The sequence below is a fragment of the Humulus lupulus genome, chromosome 5 (assembly GCF_963169125.1).
Source record: "Humulus lupulus chromosome 5, drHumLupu1.1, whole genome shotgun sequence".
NCBI classification, from domain to species: Eukaryota; Viridiplantae; Streptophyta; class Magnoliopsida; order Rosales; family Cannabaceae; genus Humulus; species Humulus lupulus.
Window position 1 is genome coordinate 164,676,996 of NC_084797.1, and position 7,537 is coordinate 164,684,532.

A 7,537-nucleotide genomic window follows, 5' to 3' on the forward strand; every position below is an offset into this window, starting at 1 on the left:
ATTAAAACTAAACTCTTAAACTTAATGTTAAAAATATAAAATTATATACACATAAATTGCAAAAATAATATAATATTAAAATTAATAATTTAAAAGGAGAGAAAAAGAAAGAAAGTATGAAAAGATTAAAATATTACCTTGATTTATCTCCATTATTCAAAGCTATTAATTAGGTGGGATGAATAATGATGGTGAAATTGAAGAAAACAAGAGTCTCTAATTTTGAGAACAAAGAGATAGAGAAAGGTAATGTAAAAAAGGGTTTCTAAAATATTACATTTAGGGTTTTTCTTTATAGTCAAGTTAAACCTTTTTTTTTTCTTCTATTCTTCTCTATCTCTCTCTCCCTCTCACTTTTTTTTTTTAAACAAAGGCTGTCGTGAGTAAGTTTTATTAGTATTAGGTTAGTTAGTATACAAAGTTTGTGCTTGGAGATATAGGCCCAGTTTTGAAATAAGCTTTCAAAATTACCACATGATGCTTATTTTCTTCAAAATATCACATGAGCTTTAAAATATATTAGCATTTTTGAAAAACATTTGGGGCCTTTTTAAAATTGGGGGCCTAGGCATGAGCCTGGCCAGCCTATGCCTAGGGCCAGGCTTGTTTATAATTTATCGCAAATGCATGCTTGGATAGTCCATGAGTAACATTATTACAAACACCCAACACATCTATTAGAGATACACCTGCAAGGATAGGCAATAAATTCCTACTAACCATAACGAGAAAAAACCCTAGTGTGAAAGAAGAAAAATAAGACAAAGCTGCAAGAACCATTGTCTCAACATCACTGTCTATCACCCAAAAAAAAAAAACCAATATAAGAAGCTAGTGAAAATTAAAAGAAACAATAACGCTAGTCCCAGCTTCTCGTAGTCTGAGGTAGTTGTCTTTTTCACATATCATGCTAATGGGGAACCATCAAATTCAAAAGTGGATAATAATGGCTCCAACACAAATAATACCATATTCCATATTCTCTACTGCTGTATAAATACTCAATTTTAATGGAATATAGGCTGTCTTGACTGAATTTTTCGCCAACAACTAAAATAAGAGAAAAACTTAAAGAAGCAGAAATAGAATACCATATTTTACGTAGTTTAGGTTATTAATTAATCATAGTCTGTAGCGCCTCAGAATTTTATTTAGCTAGATAGTAGTAGTAGCTGGTAGTATTTTATAATTTGTGGTTATTGGTTCAAGCCGGTAATTAGTTGGAAACTCATAGAAATATTTATATATTTTATAAGTTTAACCTATAGTTTAGAAATATTAATTTTAACATAAGGTTTGATTAATATAGCTAGTCCTAGAAATATTATTTATCATAACCTAAGGTTTTGATAGAACTAATAAGAACGTGACACTTGTCCCAAGCATGTTTATTGTGGATTTAAGCATTTTAGATGAATAAATTAATAAAAGATAAATCCAGAAGCTCTAGAACCTTCCAGCAGCTGTTAGGATTACGTTTTACTCGGTCAATGTTGTTTTAACAAACTTCAAATTTGCTAAAAGTGTGCAAAAATGTGTTTAAAATATCAGCGTATGTCGATATATCGTAGCTATAAGGGCCGATATGTCGCCTACGAAAGATACGGAAAACACGTCGACTTCGCACGAACGAAACCACAGAAGCTCGGGGCATAGGTAGGGCGACATATCGCCTAGGGTAGGCGATATATCGAGTCCTGGAGTCATTTTTTGAAACTTTGTGGATTTAAATTAGAAATAGCCCTTAACCACTTGAACTTGCTCTTGAATGTTTTTGACCGAGTTCTGGGCATCTGTTGAACCGAAAAATTAAAATATATTCAATTTATACTCATTTATTTATTCATTTTTAAAGTGGTTAGTTTCACTCATTGAACTCTATAAATAGGACCTAGTACTCATCCATTTCATTCATCATTCAAGCATTCTTCAGAGGCTCCAAGCTGCTAAGTTTATTCTAGAGAGAAAACACTAGGGTTTGGGATTTAAAAACTTTTCAATCTAAGCTTTATAAACAATTGGGAAGTAAGATAGAGTGTTATTTCGGTATCGAGGTGTAGATCAAAGTTCTAGTCTATCAAGGTATTCTTATCCTCGGATTTAGTTCATCATAGTTCTTTTATTTTCTTTCAGATCCTAACTTGATTTTTATGACTTCTTGGTTAGGTGTCTAAATTTCTTGAAACTTAAGGTTTTTCGGTAAGTTTCTATCTTGATGGTTTAGATCTCCTTTTCATCTCAATTTCTTTAGAAACTTATGATTCTTATTGTTGATTTTAGCAGTTTTCCAATCCCGTTCTTGTCTCCATTATCCCAGTTTTTGGTAAGGAAAATATGTTAGATTATATATGTTATGATATGTTTATATGCTATGATATGTTATGTGCTATGTATATATGTATAAATATGCTTTGTAGTCGCTTGGGGCTTATAGTTGCTTAGATAGCAAACCCCAACATTTTTATCATTATCGTGGTTTAGAGTGATGATTTACCCTACCTCAATTAGTAGACTGAGGACCTGAATGGGTTATCATATACTACCTTGTGATCTAACCTACCTCGATTAGTAGACTAAGGACCTAGATGGTTTTATTACATGCTACAGTAATGAGTTAATGACTATTAATATTGTAGTCCTATATGATATACATTTTTACGTCATATGTTTTATGATATAGTCTTATGACGTATGATATATGTTTTTAGTAGATTTTCCTTACTGGGCATTAGGCTCATTCCTTTTATTTTAGATGGTGCAGGAAAATGAGCTTGGAAGGCAGGATGGATTCATGGCAGCTTGGCATGTGTATTGGGGATGGACTGCTGGAAGATCGAGGATGACGTTGTTTCAAGTTTTTTAATTTATGTTCTTATGTATTTCCATACTTAGTTTTAAACAATTAATTATAGTTTATGATTATGTTTTTTAAATAATGGGATCCCATACCATATTTTGTATTCCGTACCGTATTTTGGATTTTTAATAAAGTTTCTATTATTTTATGCATGTCTTCCAAAATAGCAGCTATGTTTTAGTAGTTTTTGTTAATGTCCGAGGTCTTAGAATTAGTCGGGTCATTACATAGTCCACGAGTCACTTGTATTAGGATGATGAAGAACTTACACATGCCACGTTCTCTTGGGTTTCAGGCAACATTTTTGCTCACTCTAAAAAGTAAAAATTAGATCCTTTACAATGTGAGCCCTTGCCGTATTTATAGGCAGTTGGGACAATTAAGCTCATTAATTGGAGTTGATTACAATTATCATCTCTTAATGGAGGTTTGTTATTACATAAATGAGGGCATTCATTATTTAATAAACTAGTGGGCTCCATCGTATCCCAGTGGGCCCAATACGAGGAAGTTCAACACACTATTTTGTTGGGGAAAATGCCCCTGACAATGCCAGGGTGGTTGATGCATGTTTTTCCATGTCAGGCGGCGTTGTGAGACATCCTCTTTTCTACTTGTACGGGATCGACACCATGATCTGTGTGACAGTAGGTTTCAGAAGGTTGTCTGTGGTCTAGGGTGTCTCCTTGATTGATACATGGCAACTATTCTCCTACTTCTGAGAAGGGTTCTTGCATGCTTGGAGGGAGTGATTATAGAGGAGGTTCACATCGTGAGACTTGAAGCACTACTCTTTGAAAAGGTTCTCGGATGGTAATGCCTTGCGAGGATGTACTCCTCTGGTGGTGGTAAACAATCATAAGAACTACTCAATTCCCGTGGGGGCTTAGACAACTTCTGTGGAACCTTAAACAACTTTCGTGGGGCCTTAATCACTTTAATTTATGCCACGTGTCAATTGGTGAAAACACGGACAACATTTGACCCCAAAGTCTTCATTCATCTTTGAAAACAGTGGAGACTTAAAAAAGAAATCATTCCATGTGGAATTTGTCCTCGGGTCCTGACTGATTGGTGTCCTCAAGACCTGACATTTCCAAAAAAGGGGTGCCACATGTCGGCTCCTCGAGACGTCCTTTCACCTTTTCGAGTACGATCTTCGTCTCGATTTTTGTGACCATTGGATCACACTCGAGTACATACTCCCGAGGTAATCAACAACTAGAGAGCGCATAACTTTTTACCCACATATTGAGGTTTTGAATTTAAACGTTTCCCCCTTGTTCATTTCCTTCACTTTTTCATTTACACCCAAAACCCTTCGATTTCCAGATAGCTAAAACCTCTCTTTCTCAGAGAAAACCCATTCACAAAATCCCCCATTTCCTTTCGTTGAACCTGGATAACTAGAGAGAATATAGATACTTCTGGATCAATCGAAGATGATAAATTCACGTGCGTACTTTCTCAACACATACTTGCGATACCTATCGAGTAAGTGTTCTTCATTGATTTTCTCCATTTTTGTTTTGTTCTTGATTTTCTGGGTAGTTGTTTTGGGTTTTGGTTTCTGTTTTGGAATAATGAACATGTTAGGAGTATGGGTCATTTGCCTCTCTGTTTGTTATTTTTGGGCCCATTTTGCTGTCAAAACAACCTGAAGTGGTTTTTTTTCGCATTTTTACCAAAAATGAGATTTATGGGAAATTCCCAGATTTCAGCCACGATTTGGCCATGTTCTTGAGCTTCCGGTGGTGTTTCCGATGACATCTTGATGCTCCGGGAACACTCATTTTCTAAAGAAATTTCTTTTTTTTTTCTATCCCCAAGCAATTGTCTTAGGGTATTCTTGTGTTCTAGCCATCTTTCTTTTAGTTAGGCTACTATATACTTGGTTTTGTTTCAGATGTCTGAGGAGCTCAAAGAACTTCACAAGCACGACTTTTAAGGCTTTGACCAAGAGATCCAGAACATGGCTCGAGAACAAGGATGGGATTCCAAGGATGCCCGAGTAATGGATCGCCTAGCTATGGTGGAGGCGGCTCTAGTGACGGAAAAGCCACTGGCGATAGCATCATATTCCGTGATGTGCACCTTGACCGAGGTGGAGGTCAATATGAGTCCAATCCCCAATGAGTCGACCCGGTATAAGGACTCAGGATTTGAGGCGAAGCACATCCTGACCAAGTTGAAAAACTTGGATGCTTTGGCCAGCATAAAATCTCACTTTGGGATTTGCAACGACGAATACCTCATCCATCTTTGTCTATAAACTGAGAGGTCCCACCAGAGCATCCATTGGTTTGGGGCCTGAAGCCAATCACACCTCCAGGTGTGAGCAACCCTTCCACTTCATCAGTACTTCATCAACTTTCTAAAGTACATGTGGATCGACCCTTTCCAACTCATTCCAAATGGCTACAGGGTCCTCGCGGGCCTGTATGTTTTGTGCATGCGCCATTAAAGGCCAGAGCCCTCTTCGACGAAGATTTTTTACTTATACAACTTCCGAGCTTGTCCCAAGAAAATATGGAGTGATTTGGAAGGGTTCAACACTTTTATGAAGTATTCCCAATTCACTTACAAGGCCCCTCATCAAAACGAGAGCTACGCTCGGGACTTCAAGGTTCAATTTTTCTTCACCATTGACTTCCCTCTCCAGGATAACTCGACTTTACTCCTGGACTTCTCAAGGGTTGGAAAGTCTTCTCGTCACATTCCGAGCACATATTTTTCGATTCTCAGACATTATTTAGAATTAGACTTAGTTTCTCTCTTTATTTTAGGCCCTTTCGTCTGTACCATGTACATCCCTGCCTATCAAAATCGTCTGCAGGCCATGAGGGAGTTCCCAGATGTGGGGCTAGAGCTGAGCCAGCTGGTGACTATGGAGAACCTGGTCAAGCAGGACTTCTCCACGATGGACAACGTATTGGGAACCTATATTTTACCAGGTTCCAAAACTCCTCCAAGACTCGATCAGAGGCTGCGATTCAAATCGAGAAAATAGACACGTTGGCCTAGGCTTAGTACAATCAAAGTTTCGTGGAGGAGCATCATGAAAATGTTCGGGATATCCGAGTAGCCCAAGAAGCTCATCTCGAGCAGGTGATTGAGGAGGAGCTTGAAGCGAGAATCAAAGCTTCCTCCTTGGATCAAGGTAAATCTCATCTCCTTGTCTATCATGCTAAGACCATTGAAGATGGGGTAAGTCTCGAGCATGTGTGGGTTTCCCCCTCGCTTTTTCAATGTGGCCTTACCAACGATTTTCATCGGACTCAAGAAGAGTTTCAAGACCACCAGGACCTCATCGATTGCTATCTTCATCAGCCAAATATGTGTTTGCCTCCTTCGGGCTTCGTGCCCCTTGACGATGTGACTTCATTTCGTGCGTCGTGGTTTTACTTGTATGATACCGTTGACCGCACATTTGGTCAATGACACTGAGTCAAATAAAAAATATGAAAATGAGAATTGAACATAAGATAATAAAAACGACACAAAAGATTTATAGTGGTCCAGCACTAAGTACTGGTAATGACATGCGTCCACTTATCCTTTTATTATTGTGAAGAATCCCAAACCCATGATCAGATTAGCCAGAGTCAGCTGGGTTTTGTAAACTCGAGAGAGTACAAGAATCAATGTATTTAAGTATGCCAATGAAAACTTAGAGAGTAATGATTCACTAAGCCCTCTAATTATAGGCTTAGGAATATACATAATTGAGTCGTGGGCCTTACATGACTTGTGCAACAAGTTATAATAAAATATTACGTAAATAATACATTTTGCATTTAAAGTAAGAAATATCCCACAAATATCTCTGTATTAGCTAGTTTTGAGCATTTTCCCTGCGACATGTGACCATCTCTGGTCGGGTGTACATCGACCAGCCTGGTGGTGATCTTGTTGAGTTCGTACCAGTTGTATGATGAACCTTCCTGCGATTCTCTATCAGCTGGTTGAGAATTGACTAGGCTCTTCATGAGTTATGTTGTCATTTAGCTGCCACATGTCAAAAGTCCTTGCCATGTCATCATGCCAGTTTTTAAGTAAAACATTTGCCCCCCAGGTTTATTATGATGCGACCATCATCAAACAAACTTATTCAAGCAGTGATTTTATACAACCAGTCCCTCTTGACCTGTCCTTTCAATTGTACTTCTTATTGCCTTGGAAAGATAAATATCATGATAACCCCTTTTTCCAAGGAGAAAACTGACGACTACACAAATCCCCATACTAAAAAAGGTACCTGCTGACATCACCTTTTCACCAACCTACTCGAGTATATACACCCTTTCATCTCCTCCTTTTCACTTTTACCTTCACCTTCTCTCTCTTCAAGAACACTAAAATTTTCAGAGCAATCTCCTTGAAGCGTGATCTGTCCGAAGCCTCCTCAAGCAATTCTTGACCAATTTCTTCGCCAATCTTCATTCCAAGTAAGTTCATGGACTCTATTCTTCTATTTCATGTTGTTTTTCTTTAAGAACTATGCTTATTTTTCTGTGATTTCCTTGATGATGAAAACTGTTGAAAATCAAGTAGCGTTCTTGAGTTTTTCTTGATTTTTTGATGAATTTGTTAGAAATTTGGTGGTTTATAGACTAGTAGAGTAGTTTTTAGGGTGTGCAGAGACATTAGGTAGACTTTGATGCTAAAAAACCATAGTTT